This window comes from Salminus brasiliensis, chromosome 8, assembly GCF_030463535.1.
Source record: "Salminus brasiliensis chromosome 8, fSalBra1.hap2, whole genome shotgun sequence".
Classification (NCBI taxonomy): domain Eukaryota; kingdom Metazoa; phylum Chordata; class Actinopteri; order Characiformes; family Bryconidae; genus Salminus; species Salminus brasiliensis.
The window spans coordinates 5,000,973-5,022,141 of record NC_132885.1 but is presented as its reverse complement, the minus strand read 5'-3'; positions in this window follow the sequence as shown (position 1 = coordinate 5,022,141).

Below are 21,169 nucleotides of genomic sequence, written 5' to 3'. Positions count from 1 at the left end.
TTGATAAGCACTCTGCTCACTTTGAAATATATAGAGTGAATTATCAGGGGTAATCTGCCATGATTCTTTTGCCTTGCAGCAATAAATTACACTCAGTTCCAAAACAGAGCAAAGTGCATGATGGGTCTGGAATGACTGATCCAAATAGCTTGCTTCCGTTCCCATTATCTGTAAAGAAGAAAGAGCTAAAAGTGGTGCTTTGTTGGTTTTCAGTGAAGATGCTGTTTTCAGACATGTTTGACTAAATGAATCTGACTGCAGGATTCCTCCATTAATATTTCATTTCGAGTCATGGACTACACTCACTAATTTATTTTGAATTCCACCCCATTTCCTACCTGATTTGGAAGGCCAATCCTCATTCATATAAACTCCCCCTATCACTTGCAATGCCCCCAACACTAGAATGCCGGTAACCACCTTCTTTCCAACAGCCACTGATAATGCAGCATAGCTAGGAAAGCTCTGATACAGCAGCTAACAGACGCCTGTGCTGACCAACATCTCACTAGGAGTGATGTGGGAAGGAAGTGCTATCAAGCCACCCCTGAGAGAGCAAGGCCAGCTGTGCTCTCTTAGACTCCAGCTGCTGATGGCAAACACTATTCTCGGATCATAGCGGCAGCACCCTAGTCCACACAAAGAAAAAACATTTTTGAGTAGAACAGGGGTGAAGAATCTTTAACCCTTCTCCAAAGGCTCAAAAATGACCCACCACCATGTTTAACGGCAGATAAAAGCCCCTAAATAATATTTTTTCGGCTTGAAAGTCAAGGAGTGAGCCCAACATTAGAGACAGTGAAACACCACCTTTGTTCATATGTCCATAAAAGCTGTGCACCACCAGGGTTTATTGATTGTCTTTGGGTCATTTTTGATTAGGGGTGTGTTTAGAGTGTTATAACAAGACCTCAAAATAATTGTACATATACGACTGGTGCTAAACATTCACTAGAGGACTTTGCAAAGTCTTGCAGGGTCACAATTTGCAGGATCAAAACACAGCCTGTCATGATACTTATGTGATCAGCTTATCGTACAAAATATGGGCATGACCTCAATCATTTTTGCTGAGCTGTGTTTACCGCGTTTTCCGGTAGATATGTCGTCTATTTTTTTTACCATATCTGACTCCAACTCAGCTAAAGCTACTGTAAATGGCTTTAAAAAGACGAATGAACCATTTGAGGAAGCAGAGTAAAGACTTAACACCACTAACCGAATACACACTGAGAGTCCATCACTCAGCCCAGTATAGTGAGTATCAGACCACAGCCACTAACAGCACAAGAGGAGATCTTTGGTAATATGACAGTGGTAATACACCGAGCATGGCCACACATCTGAAGTGACATCACTCGGGTGTTTCCATTCTAGACCGTGAGTTTTGTGATCCGTTACACATCAGCGACAGGTGGCCATGTGTTACCACTGTAAGGTAATAGCTTGTTTTCCCCAAAGCCTGCAGAATTCCAGCCAGAAAGTTTGGGAAAGTAAGTCCAAATGGACTTCAGGATGGTTCCAAGTTGCATTCCACAGCTCCAGCGTGGGAGGATTTTGGCCTTAAGCAGAATGAGCGAGGAGAGGCCATTCACGTTACTGTATACTTGTATTTTCATGCAGAGAAAAAGAAAGAAAGCAAGTTGTTTAATTGGTCTGTGCAGGAGCACAGTCCCCCCAAGTCCCCCCGAAGAGCCCTTCGAGCTTCAAGTATGGCTCGGCTCGACCCGCCATCCCTCAAAATCCGCGGAAGACAAGCGCTCTCCAGGCTTTTTTCTGTCCTGGCACCAAAGTGGTGGAACGAGCTGCCCCTGGGTGTCCGAACGGCCGAGTCGCTCGCTGTCTTCAAATGCAAACTGAAGACCCACCTCTTCTGAGAGTACTTGGGCGAATAGAGTACTATGGTCACCTTATTGTCTTGTGTTTAGTAATGTCTAAGCTTAGAGGTATCTTTTGAATTATTAAAGGATAAAAAAAGGATAAAGGATAAAGGTGCACGTATTCGTCACTGTACAGTGTGGACTGTACAGCGAAATGTGTCCTCCGCATTTAACCCATCTGGTAGTGAACACACACTCACACACACACACGTGTTAGGGGCAGTGAGTACACACACACACCCAGAGCGGTGGGCAGCCAACTCCAGCGCCCGGGGAGCAGAGAGGGTAAAGGGCCTTGCTCAAGGGCCCAACAGTGGCAGCTTGCCGAGCCCGGGAATCGAACCCACAACCCTGTTATCGATATCCCGGCGCTCTAACCGCTGAGCCACCACTGCCCCAAAGTTAGTCTATTAGTCTATTAGTCTATTCTAACTAGCTAAGGCTTTTCTTGGGTAAATAGCAAAGCACTTTGTAAGTCGCTCTGGATAAGAGCGTCTGCTAAATGCCGTAAATGTAAATGTAATGTAAGTCCCAAGTATTATGTCTGAGTACACAGGCTTATAGTTGGTATAGCTGTAGAGAAGGGCAACATGTGTGTATTTCTGTTTTCTGGTTTTGACTGTTTGTTTTTTTACCTTTTTGCCTATGCTCATGCACTGGGTATTGATCATCATTCTTTTGACCTTGTTCTGCTTGGACTACACTCTTTGGGATTGTCCCATTTTCTAATCCATAAGAGCCCAGTTTTGAATATTGATACAAAATAAGGAAATCTGTTAAACTAATTGAACAGCTTGCTAGTGTATTTATTTTTTCCAATTATGATAAAGAGGTCACATGACTTCTTCTGTAAATCAAGATCCACAATTATTGTCACCCCTGGTTAAGATAAATAAATTAAATATTTATTGCAGAAGCATAATCTCACACTGACAAGAGTAGAAAAATTAAAACTCTGAGGATGCAGGTTTGTCTTGCCACCACGAACAGTGAGGAGGACGGTAAGAGAAGTATAAAGTTCTCCAAAGCTCACTGTTGGAGAATTGCATCAAAGTGCAGCATCTTGGGGTCACAAAGTCTCCATAACAACCATTAGGTGCTATCTAGATGCCAACAAGCAGTTTCTGGGAGGCATGAAAGGAAAAAGCCTTTTCTCACTTACAAGCATCAACGTAAATGTCTGGGGTTTGCTAAGCGGTACTGGGACCATGTGCTATGGTCAGATGAGACCTTTAAGTGGGTCTGGCGTAACACAATAGATGAGTATGCGGAAAAGCACCTTCCAAAGGCCCTGGGAACCTTGTTAGGGTGCACAGCATCATGAACTCTTTCAAATACCAGGACATTTTAAATCAATCTCTGGTGGCCTCTGCCCGAAAGCTGAAGATAGTTCATCACTGGGTCTTTCAACAGGATAATGACCCTAAACATGTAGCCAAATCTACCCAAAAGTGGTTCTTCAGACACAAAATGAAGCTCCTCCCATGGCCATCTCAGTCCCCAGACCTTAACCCGATTGAAAACCTGTGGGATGAGGAGCTGAAGAGGAGAGTGCAGAGGAGAGGAAATGCAAAGAGGAATGATGGCAGATCTCTCTCTCTCTCTCTGTGTGTGTGTTCTTCCAACTTGTGAAATGTTATAGGAGAAGATTGAGTGCTGTCTGGTTGGTAAAAGGGGGTTGTACAAAGTATTAACATCAGGGGTGCCAATAATTGTAAATAATTATTTTTTCCCCACAGAATGAATGCACTTGAATTATCTTGGATTTTCTTTTTTTTGCATTGTTGTCCTATTTTATAAAAAAAAAATAATTTATCATAAGAACACATCTTTATGAGAGGTGTCAATAATAGTGGAGGGCACTGTATATATCATTTTTTACAATAACCTGTATTTCATCATTTGGTTCTAGAAATGGGCTCAGAACTGGTTATACGGGGCAGTGGTGGCCCCGTTAGAGCACCGGGCTATCGATAACAGGGTTGTGGGTTCGATTCACGGGCTTGGCAAGTTGCCACTGTTGGGCCCTTGAGCAAGGCCCTTTACCCTCTCTGCTCCCTGGGCGCTGGAGTTGGCTGCCCGCCGCTCTGGGTGTGTGTGTACTCACTGCCCCTAGCTCACTAGTGTGTGTGTGTGTGTTCACTACCACAGATGGGTTAAATGCAGAGGACACATTTCGCTGTACAGTGACAAATACGTGCACCTTTACCTTTTTTTTTATATGACATTTTATTAGAGTATGAATGGTTAAATGGGTTGGAACTGACCCTTAGAAGCAAAGGCATACACGTTTAAAGTGAGCTGGGTTTGTCTCGAGCACTACCCGAGCACACCGGCAGTTTCTAAATGAGGGGTCACACGTGGTACACACATGCAAAAGCCGTCCTGTGACGCATCCAGGATGTTGAGTGTGTGTCATGAGTTAAAGTGAAGGACAAAGTGCTGTAAGGAACTTTACACATCTTTTAAAGAGTTTGTGACTTCTATGTCACCATGGGCTCAATCATGGATTTGGGTCCTCATGATGCAAAGCAACAAAACCTCCCCAAATGTATATGTGTCATGCCTGCCTCGGTTTTGTGTCACCATGTGCTCCCAAGCACATGGCTCTGTTTGTGTCTTGTCAGTTCAAGCCCTTCCTGTTCATTAGTGTTCCCACCTGGGCCTTCTCTGTAGCCACGCCCCCTTGTTAGTCCCAGTTGTTTCTCATGTGTCCTTGTGTATAAGTACCCCTTTGTTTTAGCCTTCCTTTGTCTGGTTGTGTGTGTGTTAGCATGTTTCCATGGCAGTTTATGGTTTGTTAGTGGTTCCTGGTTGTGTGTCTTTAGTTAAGTTTCAGTGTTTGTTTTCTTTGCTAGTTGTTTGTTTGGTTTGTGTGTTCTGTTTCTGTTTGTTTTAGTATTTGGATTATTTTCCCAGTCTGTGTTCCTTTTATAGTCTGTTTGCTTTGGTTTGTTTTCCTAGTTTTTGCTCTGTTTTGGTTTTGTTTAAATAAAATCCCTGCATTTACGTCTGCCTCCAAGCTCAACACACCCTAACATGCTTTTGAATTTTTTATTTTCTTTGGAATTTTCATTTTAGACACCGACCAGCTTGAGCAAAGCTCAACATGATGTGTTACTAACTTGCAAACAGCTTCTAGCTTCTAGGGTTTACATGCCAAGACCCAACCCATCCACTTTCATTCCATGTGCTATTCTTCCCAAGCCCTGTGTTTTGACTGCCCTGCTAAACTGGGCTTTCCACTACCCTGCTGCCCACTGCAATGCTGTCCTGCTCTGGATCTTCACTCTGATTCATTCTGGCCTCACTGCAGAGCTGTGCTGTATAATTGTTTAACTTACACTTTCACTCATATTCTCATAATTCATGGCTTGATGATCACAGTTGCCACAGCTCTTAATTCATAATAGTTTTTTGTTAATTGTTTTTCTTGTTCTGTCATTTGCTCTGCTCTCCGGTGTCGACCAGTGGAGAACGGGTTCCCCTTTTGAGTCTTGGCTCCTCTCAGGGTCTCTGAACCGTTGGCTTGTTCAAAATAGGCTTGGACTATCAGTATTGGTTTCACTGGTTGGTTACTGGGAAATTAACAGATTATTGTATCAGGGAGCTCACGGCACACGTACACTTTTATGGAGACCGCGCTTTGGGCCGGGGAGTGTCGTGATGACATGGTTCCACATTACGTTCGGCAATCTTTGCAAAACACCCGATTGCTATGTGTACCATTAATTTGCGCTATATACCCTGATGGTGGTGGTTTGGTATGAATACATGTACAGTTATACCCCAACCTGGTTCTTTATGGAACCTCAAATGATTCTTCTATGACGTTGTTCAAGGAACCTGGTTCATTGTTCCGAAAGTCATTTCAGCTCAGCTCACCGTGGATCAACGAGTCCAGTACCATAATAATAGCAGTCAATGAACCATCTGTATTTTTCACTAATTTATAGAGTCATAAGTAGTGTAATAAGAAGTGATACACTGTGTGATTCACAGTTCCTATAATGTACTACACTTTTACTATGGTTAAATATGCTCTCCCTGTACATTCACCCACCCTGTACTTCACCTCGCTCATTTCATGACCGCAGACCATCTGTTCTCATGCACACTTCACCAGCTGCCCAGTGCCTGACCACAGGACCACGGTTGGGCAGATATTATTTGGGTGGTTCTCAGCACAGCAGTGACACTGGCCTGAACAGGGGTATGGTAGTGAGTGTGGTGCTGGTAGCAGTGTGGCTGGAGTTGTTTCACACATCGGTGTCACTGCTAGGTTGAGAATGGTCCATCATCCCAAAAATACTTCAAGGTCTGGACCTTGAGGCCAGTTTGCAGTCTTGGATTTCACAAGCAGGTACATCACCGGATTCAGAGTTTGGAGTTTGGATTTAAAGACCTCTGGGCTGGAGGTCTTCAGTGGTTTTGAGTTTGGATTTAAAGACCTCTGGGCTGGAGGTCTTCAGTGGTTTTGAGTTTGGATTTAAAGACCTCTGGGCTGGAGGTCTTCAGTGGTTTGAAGTTTGGAGAGGTCAGAGGTCTTTAAATCCAAACTCCAATACACTGAAGGCCTCCAGCCCAGACGTCTTTAAATCCAAACTCCAAACTCTGAATCTGGTCTTCAGTGGTTTGGAGTTTGGATTTAAAGACCCCTGGGCTGGAGGTCTTCAGTGGTTTGAAGTTTGGAGAGATCAGAGGTCTTTAAATCCAAACTCCAATACACTGAAGACCTCCAGCCCAGGGGTCTTTAAATCCAACCTCCAAACTCTGAATCTGGTCTTCAGTGGTTTGGAGTTTGGATTTAAAGACCTCTGATCTCTCCAAACTTCAAACCACTGAAGACCTCCAGCCCAGGGGTCTTTAAATCCAAACTCCAAACCACTGAAGACCTCCAGCCCAGATGTCTTTAAATCCAACCTCCAAACTCTGAATCTGGTCTTCAGTGGTTTGGAGTTTGGATTTAAAGACCTCTGGGCTGAAGGTCTTCAGTGGTTTAGGCCCTCCTCACCTTAGTCACCTCACCTTAATCTTTAATTAACACACACTCTTAAATTTTTGCTATACTCATCTGCTGTCTATACTCATCTATAGTTCCTCTGTTCTTAATTTGATGACCTTAATGGTGCACTACATAGGGAGTAGGGAGCGTCTTCAGATCCCCCAACAAGTGCTAGCTAACATAGCCCTCCATGAACCCATGAAATGAGAGACCAAGTGCTTTGTTTTCTCCCCATTTCCGATTCCCACCTAGTAGTCAGGACTCCCCCTAACATACAGTACTAGCAGTGGTGGGAGGGTGAAGACTAGCATCTGCTTCCTCTGAGTTACATTAAGCCAGCTAGTGTATTCTCTGAATTTGGACTTTCTAATTAGTTTGTAATTAATTTAGATTTTAATTGAATTTTAATTAGTTACGCCACCAGCTGATAGTAGTTGTTATTATCCTGGCTGTGTCATGACGTATTGCAGCCTTTAGAAGTGCGTCTCAAAGGCGGTTTGCTTGTAGGCACCTTTAACGTAACACTGCTAGGGTTGTGGGTTCAAGCTGCACTGTTGGGCCCTTGAGCAAGGCCCTTCACCCTCCCTGCTCCTCGGGATGCACCCACCGCTCCAGGCATGTGTGCTCACTGTCACTGTTTGTGTTTGATCACTAGTGTTAGTGTGTGTGTGTTCAGTGCTTGGATGGGTTAAAGGCGGTGGCTAAATTCCATCTGTGTCCGACACTAATGGTTATATGTATGTGCTTGTCTCGTCTTGCCTTCTAAGGCACTGACTTATGGGACAGCATAGGCAGCAAGGGAGCTGCCTTTCATTTCAGACACAGCCTCTATATGAGAACTGGTATGTTTTGCTGCTGGGCTTTCAGGGGCCCCTCATGGACACAGCTGTACACATGCATTTCTGGACAAGCTGAGAGAAGCTCCAGAAGCTTGATCTGAAGGTGGAGCAGCATGTGGGCTGAGGCGGTAGAGTAATACTACAGGATTTTACACTAATATGACTCTATGGGTTCTGCAGCGTTACACAGCAGCAGTTCTGGAGAGAGGTTCTCCTCCTGCAGCTCCACCACCAAACCTCCATAGTGCAGTAGCAGCAGCAGCAGCGTTCCAGCCCGGAGTGGGAATGACGGAGACGCCATTCTCCCTGTTAGAGTCCTGAGGATCCTGAGGCTGCTGTTTGAAAATGCATTTATATTATTGTGGTGTTTATGCGACAAAGTTTTACTGATTAGTTTTGCGACACAAGAAATCCTGAACTTTTTTTGATATCTTCCCGTGACAGTATGGCAGAAATATTGCCCACATCATTATGAGCTCCGTGTTTGAAGCGCTCTGTACTGCATGGGGTCAAACTTCAGCACATTTTAACTTCTGCCGCTGCATGACGCTTCTCCACACACATCCCCGCAGGCCGGCAGCAGCAAATCCATTAAAAGTAAACGGCAGAGACATGCGCTAAAACGTTCTGCTGCAGTAGTGTAAATGTGGCTTTGGGCTACGTGAGCGATCCAACATGGAGCTATCTGGATCTTGATGTCTCACGTCACTGTCAGATGCTCTTTTTTTCCTGTCTCCTTTTTCAGCCCTTGACAGGTAATAGCTTTGATGCATCCTGCCATTTCTGCTGCTTCTACTACGTCTGCATGGATAGCTGTATGGCTGTCATACCTGATGTGACCTGATTGGTGAGCATTCCAAAATGCTAAGGGTGTTAGGGGTGTTGCAGTTTTAACATTTTTATGAATATACAATAGATTTAACTCACAAATAATTACCAAATATACAAATATAAAGTACAGAGATTTTAGGGCATCTAAGCACATTGTTTAAACCAATGTCTCTCAGCAATAAGAGAGTTTCTACTGTAGAAGCTCCAGATCTCATCAGAACATAAATCCAGTAAAAAGGAGAAACAAGAGCTTCTCATTCTGAAGAAAGAAAGAAGTCTGAAGTCTGAAGAACAGAGCTCGGTTCCTCCAGGTTTCTCCTGGATGCCTCCTCCCCAGTCCAGCCAGCACAGCGTGGAGGATGTGTTCAACTCCATCATCATCAGCAGCAGCAGCTCACCTGATTTACCATCATTAAGCCCTTATTTACCATCAAACCAGGTGTTGATCTGAGGAGAACTCTAAATAATACTAGACTCCATGAGAGAGGAGAACTTTGGAGATGTTCTAATGATGAACACAGTGATGGAGAACCACCACCACTTTCTGTAGGAGTGTTATTAGAGATTATTCTAGTAATATATTAGTGTTTTACTGAAGAGATTAACACTTATTGATCAGGTGAGCAGTTTTTTAATGTTCACAGGTGCCTAAAACATTTGCACAGTACTGAGTAGATGTGTATTATATGGCACCAGTCTTGCCATTTTTATTACAAGTTGTGACATAGTGCTACTATCCATAATAGTTCCCATATCGGTTTAGAGGATGAACCCGCAGTGGGTGTGGCCTAAACTTGAACTTAAAAAGTTTTTACTCTGGTTTTACAAACTGATCCTTTAAGCAGCATGTTATTAAAGTTCATCCATCTTCTTTTTTGAGACTTACTGGTCAGGGTCTCTGCCAGTCCAGGGCCTACCTGGAATTATTGGGTGCAATACAGGAATACCCACTGGTCAGGGCGTCAGTACGTCACAGAGTACCACACACACACACACACACACTCCCATTCATTCACATTTAAGGGCTATGTAGCATAGCCAGTTCACATGCCATGTGTGTTTTTTTGGGTGGGACAACACATGGAGAACACACTAGACTCCTCACAGATGGAGATCACACTACCTGCGGTTCCACCATTTATGTTGATATATATTTTTAAATATTAATGAATGCATTTATTTATTTATTTATTTATTTATTTATTTATTTATTTGACACCCCAGCTGAGATCTGTTGCCCTGAGAGTAGTGTGTGATCTGCACAGCCTAATTGAAGGGGGGTGGGGGCGGTGCTGGGACATGACAGGGGTTTTAAACAGTAATCCTCTGGTGTGTATTGCGGTGTGTATTGCGGTCAATTTAGGGTCAGTTTGTGTAGAAATGTGGTTGTACTGTAAAGCTCAGTGAGTCAGTGTTTAGGTCAGACTACTAGAGTGAGCCACTGGCTGGCCGATCTGGTACTCATGTGGATCCATAGGCTAGTCAGCTCTGTCAGTGTATTTACTGAGGCCATAAGATCCAGATCAGGAGAATCAAGGAGAGCAGACAGGAAAAGAAAGGTCAGTAAAGTATTCGGACACAGACAGACACGAGTAAGCAGAGTTTAAGATGTCTGTAGTATTTTTTCAGTTCAAGTAATACACTTATTAATGTTTATAAAGATGGAACATCACTAGTTTCCATGTATATGAGAACTATATGAGTGGGGAAGTAAATGGTACATTGTGACACAGTCAATCCTACTGTAAACAGTCTGAGCATGGGGGATTATAGGCCTGTTTTCTTACTGTGGCTCCTTCATTGCAGGGATTATTATAAATGGGAGGGGTTTTTGGCTGCTGAGGAGCAAATAGCTTCCACAGCCCGCAGCCAAGCATCGGCACCTTCATTAGTAAGAGTCAATTAGATTTGGAAAGGCTTCTTATGTAAAGGAAGTGGGATGAGACGGCTGCCTGGAGACTGATAGCTTTTGCATTTTCGGATGTTTATCAGGGTGACAATAAAAACTTCCATTCTTTTGCAAACAGAGCACCTGTCTGAGGTCCTCTCATTCTTAAATCTCGTGAATAACGGCTTGTGTATTCGGTGTATTCCTCAGATGATAAATAGATGCGCTTGACATTAATTCAGGAGTGAGAAACGATTTATAAAATATCCCCCGACATTAATAAATCAGTGGAATAGTTTAAAGGCATATTGATCTAGATTTGTACGGAGCATTTGTAATGTGTGTGGGAAGGACACAATGGCATTTATTGTCCTTTTCAGTTTAATTAGCTGGCTAGGTGTCATGTGTGTTGGAGCCTATGCTCAGACTTTACATATTGTTGCTATCCAGAAGAAAACAAGCATATCGTCTGTGTCCATTGAAAAACATGTATCTCCAAAATAGTGACTTTACAGAAAAATATGAAAATGGTCTTAACTGCGAATAGGATGACCACCTCCAGACAGAAAAAATGTGGGACGTAGTAAGTTTAAGTGAGACAATGTGGGACAGACATAATACATTTAAACTTAACATATCTAAGGTCTATTAAATTTGCCAAGAAACATTTCTTCTTGCATTTTAACCCGACTGACCAAAAATATTAGGACACTACCTGACCCAAAAGATTGCGACAGACAAAGACAAAACACTAATTTTGCAATATCGTCTTAATCAGGACTATCAAATTAGCTAGTCAACTGTCCAAAGGACACCAAGGCATCATCAGCTAAAAATATGCTCTCAGTTTTGATTCAACATGAAATACAAGGCAGAATCAAAAATTTCAGCCTATTCAAGTTCAACAAAATATGAGTCCTGGTCTTTACTAAGTTTAACAATTTCAGTGCAAACAAGGTCTTTTATTATTTAATTAATAATATTTAATAAGAAAACCTCTCTCTGCTTCGCCATCCACCAATCTTATCCAAGCATATGTTGTGTTCAATTCGCTACTTCTTCTCATTTTCATGACCACACTGGCCATGGCTGCATAACCTGACCGAATAGCTCTCAAATTTGAGCTTGTTGACAAAGTTGAGGAGGCGTTTGTGCGCCTCCTTTGACACACGGCTCAGTCTGTCAGCTACCGCTTTTATTGCTGTCCTCTGAACTACTGGACGAAGGTCAAGAGTAAGCCTTTGAGTAGGTAGTGTCGAATGAAAAAGTGGGACAAGAGGCTCAATTTGCATGACGTTGGACAAAGGGAAATATAGCTGTACAGTACAACGTAAAGCAGGACAGGTGGTCACCCTAACTGTGAATAGAGGTCAATAGAAAATTGCTGAAAGAGTTTATTCCAAGTAATTTAGAGCATTTCTATTGGTCCATTCGTCCACAATTACATACACAGTGCACAGAACAGCTACAGGGTTCAAACCATGGAGATGGAGCTATATATTTTTCATTGTACAGCAGTGATATACAGTGGTATGCAGATTGTCCAAAGTTTCAACCAAAACGTCTATAACTGGGAAATGTTAGGCGAGTAGAAGTTGCACTGATCTCCTTAAGACATAACATTACATATTTGTTTATGTAAGTTAAGGGATCCAAGATATTTAAGCTCTTAGCTTTACAAAGGTCTTGGACCTTACTTTGCTTGTTAGGGCTAAGGCTTCACCTGTTAAGATCAGGTGATGCAAATGTTGAAGCTTTAGGAATATTCTGACTCCTCAAACCTTCTCCCAACAATCAGCAGCCATGGAGCTCTAAGCAGCTGCCGAGCACTTTAACCATTAAAATACCTCTATGTTCAGCACCAGATGTTCTGAAAGGAACATCTTAATTTATCTTAAAACAAATCATGTGGACTGATGAAGTTAAATTAGAATATTTGGGCTGCTGGAAGGAAAATGGGTGGAGAATTTCAGTAAAAGAATACCTCCTCAACTGTTAAGCATGAGGATGGATCAGACATGCATTGCAGCCAGTGGCACAGGAAACATTTCGCTGGTAAAGGTGAAAGGATTCATCTGAGCAATGGATTCAATGAAAAAAAAGAATATAGTAGCATCTTTAGCGCATTAGCTTAAGATTTTACCTTGGCGCAGATAAACATGAGTCAATGGCACCTAATGCTGCCATGCATGGTCTAGAGGGGTCTAACGCCCCCCAGTATTGAGCTGTGGAGCAGTGGAAGAACTGTGTTCTCTGGAATGATGGATGGTGGAGCTCCATCCAGTACTTTTGATGACAGTGGATGAGTTGGCGAGTTGGGGATGATGAGGTGGGGTGATGATCATCCAACACCCTGACTTCACATATGCTCTTGTCGCTGAATGCAATCAAATCCTCACAGCAATGCACCTCCAAAATCTAGTAGAAAGCCTCCGTCTCTGGACGGTAGAGACAGTTACTCCAACTCCAAGAAAAGCAGGTTAAACTATTTGTAATAGCCTTAATTTAAGAAGAAACAATAAATTAGTAGGCGTCCCAATACTTTTTTTTTTTTTTAAGAATACTGATTGCTCTTAATTTTCTTCTTATGCAGAAAGTTTAGGAAACACGTCTTGAGAAGATTTCTGAAAAAAAAATCTTAACTTTTATCTTAAGTAGAAAAACATAAGTAGAAGAACGTTTAGAAAAAACACATCTCAGAAGTATTTCTTTCTCAAGACACATTTGAATCCAGTGAATCTGCCCCAGGTCATTCTCTTCAAGTAGTCACAACTGTGAAGTAAAAGAATGAAATAACCTGATGTCTGGCCTCCACCCATTAAAACACATTCTGCAGTGCCTAAGACAGGAGATATGGTACAGGAGAGTCCAGCATAAAGCTGTATCTTTACAGTGAAAAGAGGGTGTAGAAGAGGAGAGCCAGCACAGTCTATTATGAGACCCAGATTGCAGATGAATGCCTTTTGTTATTTTTCTCAAGTAAGTTCTCATGCAGCAGAGTGTGCTGGAAGCCAACAAAAGCAAAAAACTCTCTCAGTACCCTTGATTTACCCTTGAATAAGCAGGTGTCCCAATACTTGTGTCCATATAGTGTATTTTGGAGCAGGAGTGCTCAAACTGTTGCATGCCACTAAATCTCCTAAAGGTTAACTTAACAAAGGGGACAAAATGTCCGGAGTGTGTTATTCTATAAGCTTTGGGGATTTAGAGACCCCTCTGGTGAGAATGTGCAATTACACCTAGCATGCAGAGGAGTTTCCGGTGTGTGTTCTGATGCCGCCTCCTTTCAGAGCGGATGAATCCGATCACTGCAAGTTTCCATTCAGTCAGTAGAGTTGCTCAGAGTGGGGTATTTAGAACCATGCCTGTTCCATGTAGCCGTGGGCTCAAGGGGGTATAAAGCCCCCCAGCATTGAGCTGTGGAGCAGTGGAAGAACTGTGTTCTCTGGAATGATGGTTGGTGCTCCATCCAGTACTTTTGTAATGAGTTGTGAAGTTGGGGATGAGGTGGGGTGGTGATCATACAGCATCCTGACCTCACTTACACTCTTTTTGCTGATTGCAATCAAATCCTCACAGCAATGCTCCTCCAAAATCTAGTACAAAGCCCTCAAAGAGACAGTTACTCCAACAAGAGCAGGATAAACTATTTTAATAGCCCTGATTTTAGAAGGAACAATAAATGAGTAGGCGTCCAAATACTTTTTTTTTTTTTTAGAATACTAAGCAGATGAATCTGATCACTGCAAGTTTGATCATTTAGTCAGTGGAGTAGTTCAGAGTTGGTAATTAGAGGTCAGTCAAGGGGGTCAGTCTTATAGGTTGTGTTTACAAAAAACAACAGGGAAGATGGGCTTAAAATTATCTGAGAATACTGACCAGCTCTGTTTTCATCAATACAGGCAAAAAACTGTTAGCAAGTTTCTACATTGGTGAAACAGCTGTACTGTACTACACAAAATCCACAACAGTGATAGCCTGGCTGCCTGTTTTAGGAGCTAGTCATAAAAACAAGATATCTTACCTGCTCAGCAAGAAAAAAGCAATTCAGCATCACTTCTCAATCCTTTCAGGTCACGCATTTTTCATCTTCTTTCAAAAGCTTAGCCGGTGTTCATCCTAGTTCAACAAAGAACCTGTCTTCCTTGGCCATTCTGATCTCCATGTTCGCAGTAGCCGTTCTGCTTGTATCAGCGCCATTAGCATTAGCGTCAAGATTGCTCAGATAACCAGCAAATGTTGGAAACATGCTTTCAGTTTACACCAAAAAAATGAAGGACTGTCACTTCAACTTAAAATTAGTAAGTTATCAATATCATTTTTATTCTAGGTCATTTTAGAGCATTTCTATTGGTCACACAGTGTAAAAGGTTCATTAAAAAGGTTTCATTCAATTAAGCAGTAAAATTAAAATAGAAAAAGCAAGCAATATATGTGGATGAAGGATCAAAGACCCCCAGTGAGCAGACCCCAATGACAACAGTGGCCAGGAAAAACTCCCTCAGAGCTGGAGGAAGAAACCTTGGGAGGAACCAAGACTCACAAGAGGGACCCGACCCATCCTCCTCTGATCAGAACTATTTAAACATTATTGATTAAAGAAGTTACGAAACCATCTATACTGTTGAACTGCTCTGATCATAATTATAATATATTAATCATGGTGTAGATAGTTAACAGTGGTGATATTATTAATAGTGGCAGATAGTTAAGAGTCCATTTAGGTTTTAACATGGTCATTAAACAGGTAGCAGTGGTAGGAGGGTGTGCAGCTGGTCTGGTATGGGTGGTGGTGGTGGGTGGGGGGCCTGATGGTCAGACTGGTAGGTGGCAGCTGGTCTGACGAAGCACTTTTTTTTGTAGCATTTTATTTCTGAATGGCCTACAGGAAAACGTTGGGGCCTAGCTCGGTAGGATGATTAATTTGCGTAAAAAAAAGGTTAACGTGTAAAAGATTAATTGCGCTTTTGAATGCGTCAACGTTATTAATTAATAGTATAAATTTTTATTACTGGTATTTTTTTATTAACCCATTTTACTTACTTTCTACTCACTCACTCGCTGGAGACACTCAAGGTTTGAAAGAAGCTGCAGTGTTGCAACACTTTCCTGAACACAGAGTTTCATAGTCCCTCTTTTATCTTCGAGCGGTGAATACGTAGTGTAATGCTGGCAGGGTCGTGTTGTGTGACATGTTTTACAATGACAGTCTGGCTGTAAATCCAGCAGCAATCCCCGATTTTATGTGCAGATGTTGCCAGGCCAAATGACAGGCCCTGAACAGCGTGAACTCACCTTCACCTCCCTGCTGGTTCTTTCAATGCCTGGACCAACACAATGCAGAAGCACACTGAGCAATCCAAGCGAGTGGGTCTCCTGTACGCACTGAATCCAGCTGTTCTGCCAGAGGATCCTTCATACGTAGCTCTGAAAGAGTCCACCTGAGTACATCATGTACAGCATGCTTCTGCATCCACATCTAGGCCTTCTCTAGTATTCAGAACCTCCTGAATGGGGTTTATTAGGGATTATTGACTCTTTCCTCCAATAGCATCCCTGATTAAGGTGGCCTAGCAGGGACAACTGCAGTGTATCTTGTTGAATAAGGAGAGGTCAGTACATGGAATGATGAACCATGGATCTCAAACACTGCTGTGTTTTGAAGAAAATCCAGCAGAACCAGAACAGAGCTGGGATACGGGCCAATTACAAAACCTCAAACCTGTTACATCTGGAATGATTGATGGATGGATGTGGCTCCATCCAATACTTTTGGGATGGATTGGGAAGTTGACGATGAGGTGGGGTGGTGATCATCATCCAACATCCTGACCTTACTCTTAAATAAATAAATAAAACTAGACTTTTATCAGTCAGAAAGACAGTAGAGATATGTGAAATTACAATTTCTATTATTTAAAATATATAATATTATTACTTTATTATTATTAAAATGTTTTATATCTTTAATTAGAATTTAAATCAAAATGTTACTAGTAAGAATTGAGTTACAGCTATCGCTGGTGCCACTTTAGACTAAAATGGCTTGCCATAAAAATAACAGGGTGGTAAATAGACTTGCAAAATCGCATTTTAGCATTTTTCACCCCAAATTAAGTCATATTTTTACTATTTATACGTTTATACATATTTAATCTACAATTTTAATACTTAATTAATTATTTCTTTTGTACTTTTAATGTTATAATATGAACACAAAAGTGCTCTAAAGCCAGCCCCCATGCTGTATAGCGAATCAGCTGAGTAAGTTGTTTATTAACGATGAAATAATAATAATAATAATAATAATAATAATAGAAGGGGAGATATTTAAAGAGCATCATTGTTTAAATTATAAACATTTACAGCCATATCGGAGGTAAACTGTTGTGAAAGCAAAACTGAGTGCCTGCAGGGAGCTACGCAGGCCTTTATAAAAGTGGCCGTATTGTTTTACAGCTTGAGCTGATAAATTCATAACAAAAACAGAGTTGTCAGAACTGCACCCAGGAGGACGGAGGCGTGTGAGATCGGTTTCTCTGGGGAGGCTGTCTGCAACAGAAGCGACACGGAATTGCCTTCATCTGGAAAAATAGCCTGTAATGTGTGCCGCTTCCACAGATGCTCTCCAGCATTAATGGAATTTGGCTGATGCTCTTATCCAGAGAGTGTCTTACATCTGAGTCGTGTTACAAAGGTAGGAGAATGTAGAGTTAGGAGTCTTGCCCAAGGACTGTCCATCCATGTAGAGTGGCAGGTTTGCCCAGCGGGGGAATCAAACCCCAGTCTGCTGCAGGCAGGACAGTGTCGTTACCCACTACGCTTCACCAGCACTCTACAATAGGAGCTTGATGGACCTTCTGTTCCACAACCAGGGACATGAACATGGAATTCAACAGAACAGCCTCTTCTGGAAATGCTTTCCACAAAACCTAGGAGTGTATCTGTGGGAATGTGTGCCCATTCAGTCAAAAGAGATTTGTGAGGTCAGTCACTGATGCTGGGCAAGAAGGTCTGGCTCGCAGTCGACATTCCAGTTCACCCCAAAGTTGTTCAGTGAGGTTGAGGCCAGGTCTCCTCGCAGGCCACTGGAGTTTCTCTTCACCAGACTGTCTAGCTATGTCCTTATGGAGATCCCTTTGAGCACAGGGGTGCAGTCAGGTTATAACAGGAAAGGGCTGTCCTTAAACTGTTGCCAACTGTATAGTTGGAGGCTTATCATTGAGTATCATTGAGTATTTTTATCTTTTACTGGAACTAATGAGTCCAGTGTTTGTCTATGGAGACTGCATGGCTATGCACTTGATTGTATTTATCAGTGTACAACAATCAGTGGCTGAAACACCTGAACATAGTCCTCAGGAGAGGTGTCCACATACTTTTGTCTATTTATTTATTATTTAAAGTACCACTTGTCACATTTTATGTTATCGACCAGCAGCAAACGAACAAAATCAGCAGCATAACAGAGCTCCAGTTCTTCTCAAGAGCTTCCACGCTAACTCTGAGGCCTACAGTCACAGAGGAGCTGAACCACTGACTGCACTGCGTATGATACGGTCACATTTACAGCATTTGGCTGATGTTCTCATCCAGAGTGCCTTACATCTGGATCCTGTAACACAGGTAGGAGGATGCAGAGTTAGGAGTCTCTCCCAAGGACTCTTATTGGTGTGGTGTAGCGTGCTTGTCCAGCCGGGAAATCAGTGTTCAGTGTTCAGTGAAGTTGAGGCCAGGTCTCTTCGCAGGCCACTGGAGTTCCTCTTCACCGAAACTACAGTCAAACAACGTCTTTATGGACCTCACAGGGGTGCAGTCAGGCTAGAACAGGGAAGGCCTGTCCTCAAACCAACAATGAGTGCGGCTAAAACACCTGAACACAGTCCTTAAGGAGAGGTGTCCACATACTTTTGGCCATGGGTATGAGCTACCATTCAAAAGTATGGACTTGTCACTCAGACTCTGACAAAACCTGTCACAGTTTTGTTATTCAGTAGACCAGCGAATTGAGCTCCAGGTCTTCTCAAGAGCTTCCACAGTCACTGTGAGGCCTACAGTCACAGAGAGTTAGGAGTCTTTACTGGTGTGGTGTGGTGTGGTGTGGTTGTCCAGTCCGGGAATCAAACTCCAGTCTGAATACTTTAGATTTAGGTAGCATGTTCTTTTCTTTTTGCATATCATGTCCAGTGGAAGAGAACATCACTAGAGGAGCTTGTTAGCCTGTTAACTAACTGTCTGTTAGCTAAGGAACTGTCTGCCAAGCTAGCTATTAAACAATACCACATTCTTACATCCCGTATTCATAGCATAGTCTTGCCTTTTACTTCATATAGACACATATTAAAGAGCAGGCCCTCCAAGACTGGAGTCTGAGACCCCTGTAGCCTGTTGCACCAGCTGAACGTAAATCTGGTCATATGTTATGGTGGAAAGTCTATCCTAAACCATACGTTGGAGCATACTGGATGCATCTTAGCTAGTACTGCGAAAAGGGATGGTACATAAAAACACCGTCCTGACTGCCGTTTTTAACCCTCTGTAGCCGAACTGGAACATCCTCCAATATAAACATTTTACTCATGATCTTGACTGAGTGGAGAAGTTCCTGGACTACGTATTTATGTCCGTTAAGGTCTGTCTGTCGTATTGGTCATGTTTCGGCAGCATATTAAGGCTGCATTGCCAGTGGACCCCGGGTGGTCCAGCGGACTAAGGCGCTGTCACTGTGATCAGAGGGTCGCAGTAGGCCTTGCTCTGCCTAGGGTGGGTAGATGGCTCTATCCCCCACATCACACTAGTGCGGCGCTGGCCATCAGTGGCATCAGAGCCAGGGATGCGGTGCGTTGGTTTCCCTGGTGATGTCGCATCAGCAGCAATTTGAAAAAGAGGTATGGCTGACTGCATACAGGGCGGAGGGGACGGATGGTGTGTTGGGCTCACCCTCACTAGGGTGAGGTCTAGGGTGTTGCGTGTGATGGGGGGAGGGTGAGAATACGTACGGGCGATCTAAATTGGTGAGAAAACAGGTAAAAAAAAAAGGTCAGTGTGTCCCATGTTCAAACTGGGCCTCTGCATAATTTAGCAGTAATTTACTAGTGAATCAACAAATGGTAGCTAAGCGGTTGCTAATGAAATTGCTATTTTGATTCGCTGTAAGATGGAAAAGTTAGGTTACGCTGTTAAGGTTTGGTAAAGTAAAAAATTATTTTTAAGCTATGAAAGCTATGCTAATGAGCTCCATCTGAGACCTAGTTTGCCCTGCCCAGGTTTTATGTATAATTACAAACTGTGTACTATGTGGTTTGGAAATGACCCTTAATATTTAAATATTAAATATTTAACAATTTATATACACAAATTGGTGCCAGTCTAACCTGTAGAGATTGTAGGAGCTCAGGTTCTTTCTGTATTGTGCTGTAAATCTGATGCTTGGAGGTTTGTGGTCTTTTTTTATCTTTGATGGTGAAAAACAGAAGAGCAAATCTAAATCACAGTCATCCAACTGATCAAAAAGATTTCCCCGTCAGCTTTCCCCTCGCTTAAACTGATCAGCCACAGCAGACATTACACCTGTTAATAGGTTGGTTAAGTTTTAAGATCTAACTTAAATGTTAGTACCTTGTGAACTCGACCGGAAGAGCAATTTACATTCAAGCTCGGCTTTGATCAGACCCATGTTCAGCTGGTGCAACTGGCTACTTGTCATGGCATGTTAGGCCAGACCAAGAGGGATGAACACTTGCCCCTTGCTGGGGCGTGGGTAACCTGAGTATCCAGACAGTAGCAGAGTAGCAGGACGTGGGTAAAGCACCAGAGCTGACCTGAACACACCGGAAACCCACAAGGAACTTCAGGGCGTCCTGAAGGCTCCAGACGGTTCAATTCTCGGCACCAAATGGCGATGTCGAGACTCCTTAAGTGCCCCCCAGTCCCAGGTGAAACTCATGATCCAAACAATGAACGGTATCAACTGAACCGAACCACATGTGAACACAATTGAACTGAACTAAACACACATGAACGTAAACAAAACGGAAGTCCTTAATTGGGCCTCTGGGCGGCGTCTCGGGATTGCCCGGGGGGAGGGCGCGATACTGAGTGCCTGACACTACTGGTCTTTTTCTCTACAAATAAACCCCATAACCTTCTATTCTTGCAAATTCCTCGCTCCAAAAAACAAACGTCCTTTTTTTTCTGCACAAGGGCACCACCTTAAAATATCATTGACCCAAGATTTAAGAACGCAGCCCTATTTTTTCAGCAGAGCTCTTCAACTCTGGGCCTAATCACTGGTAGTTCTGACAGTAGGTGGCCAATCAGTTACATTAGCAGTTCATATTAATGGCCAGTGATTACAGTGACACAACTCAGGATTAGAACTGGCAATCAAGGTCTGGAGGTGAAGACCTCTGAGCTAGAGTTGAACTCTGTGTAGAAAGTTCAGTAGTTTTTATAGTACTAAAATAGATCAGAGAATTCAGTACTCTAACTAGGGTTGGAAAGGGGTGGAAAATTACCAGTAACTTTCCATGGAAACTTTGGGAATATTCCAAGATATTCCAGAAAAAAGTTGGAATCAATCGAAAAACAATGAAAAGAGCGTTCTAATGGTCTTCAAAATGTTAAATTAATAACTTTTAAGTAATAATTCTTGGTTACAGAAACCCCTTGAGGGAAAAATATAGGTAGCTAGCCTATGCTAACCTTGGTAGGCTAACCTCTTGCT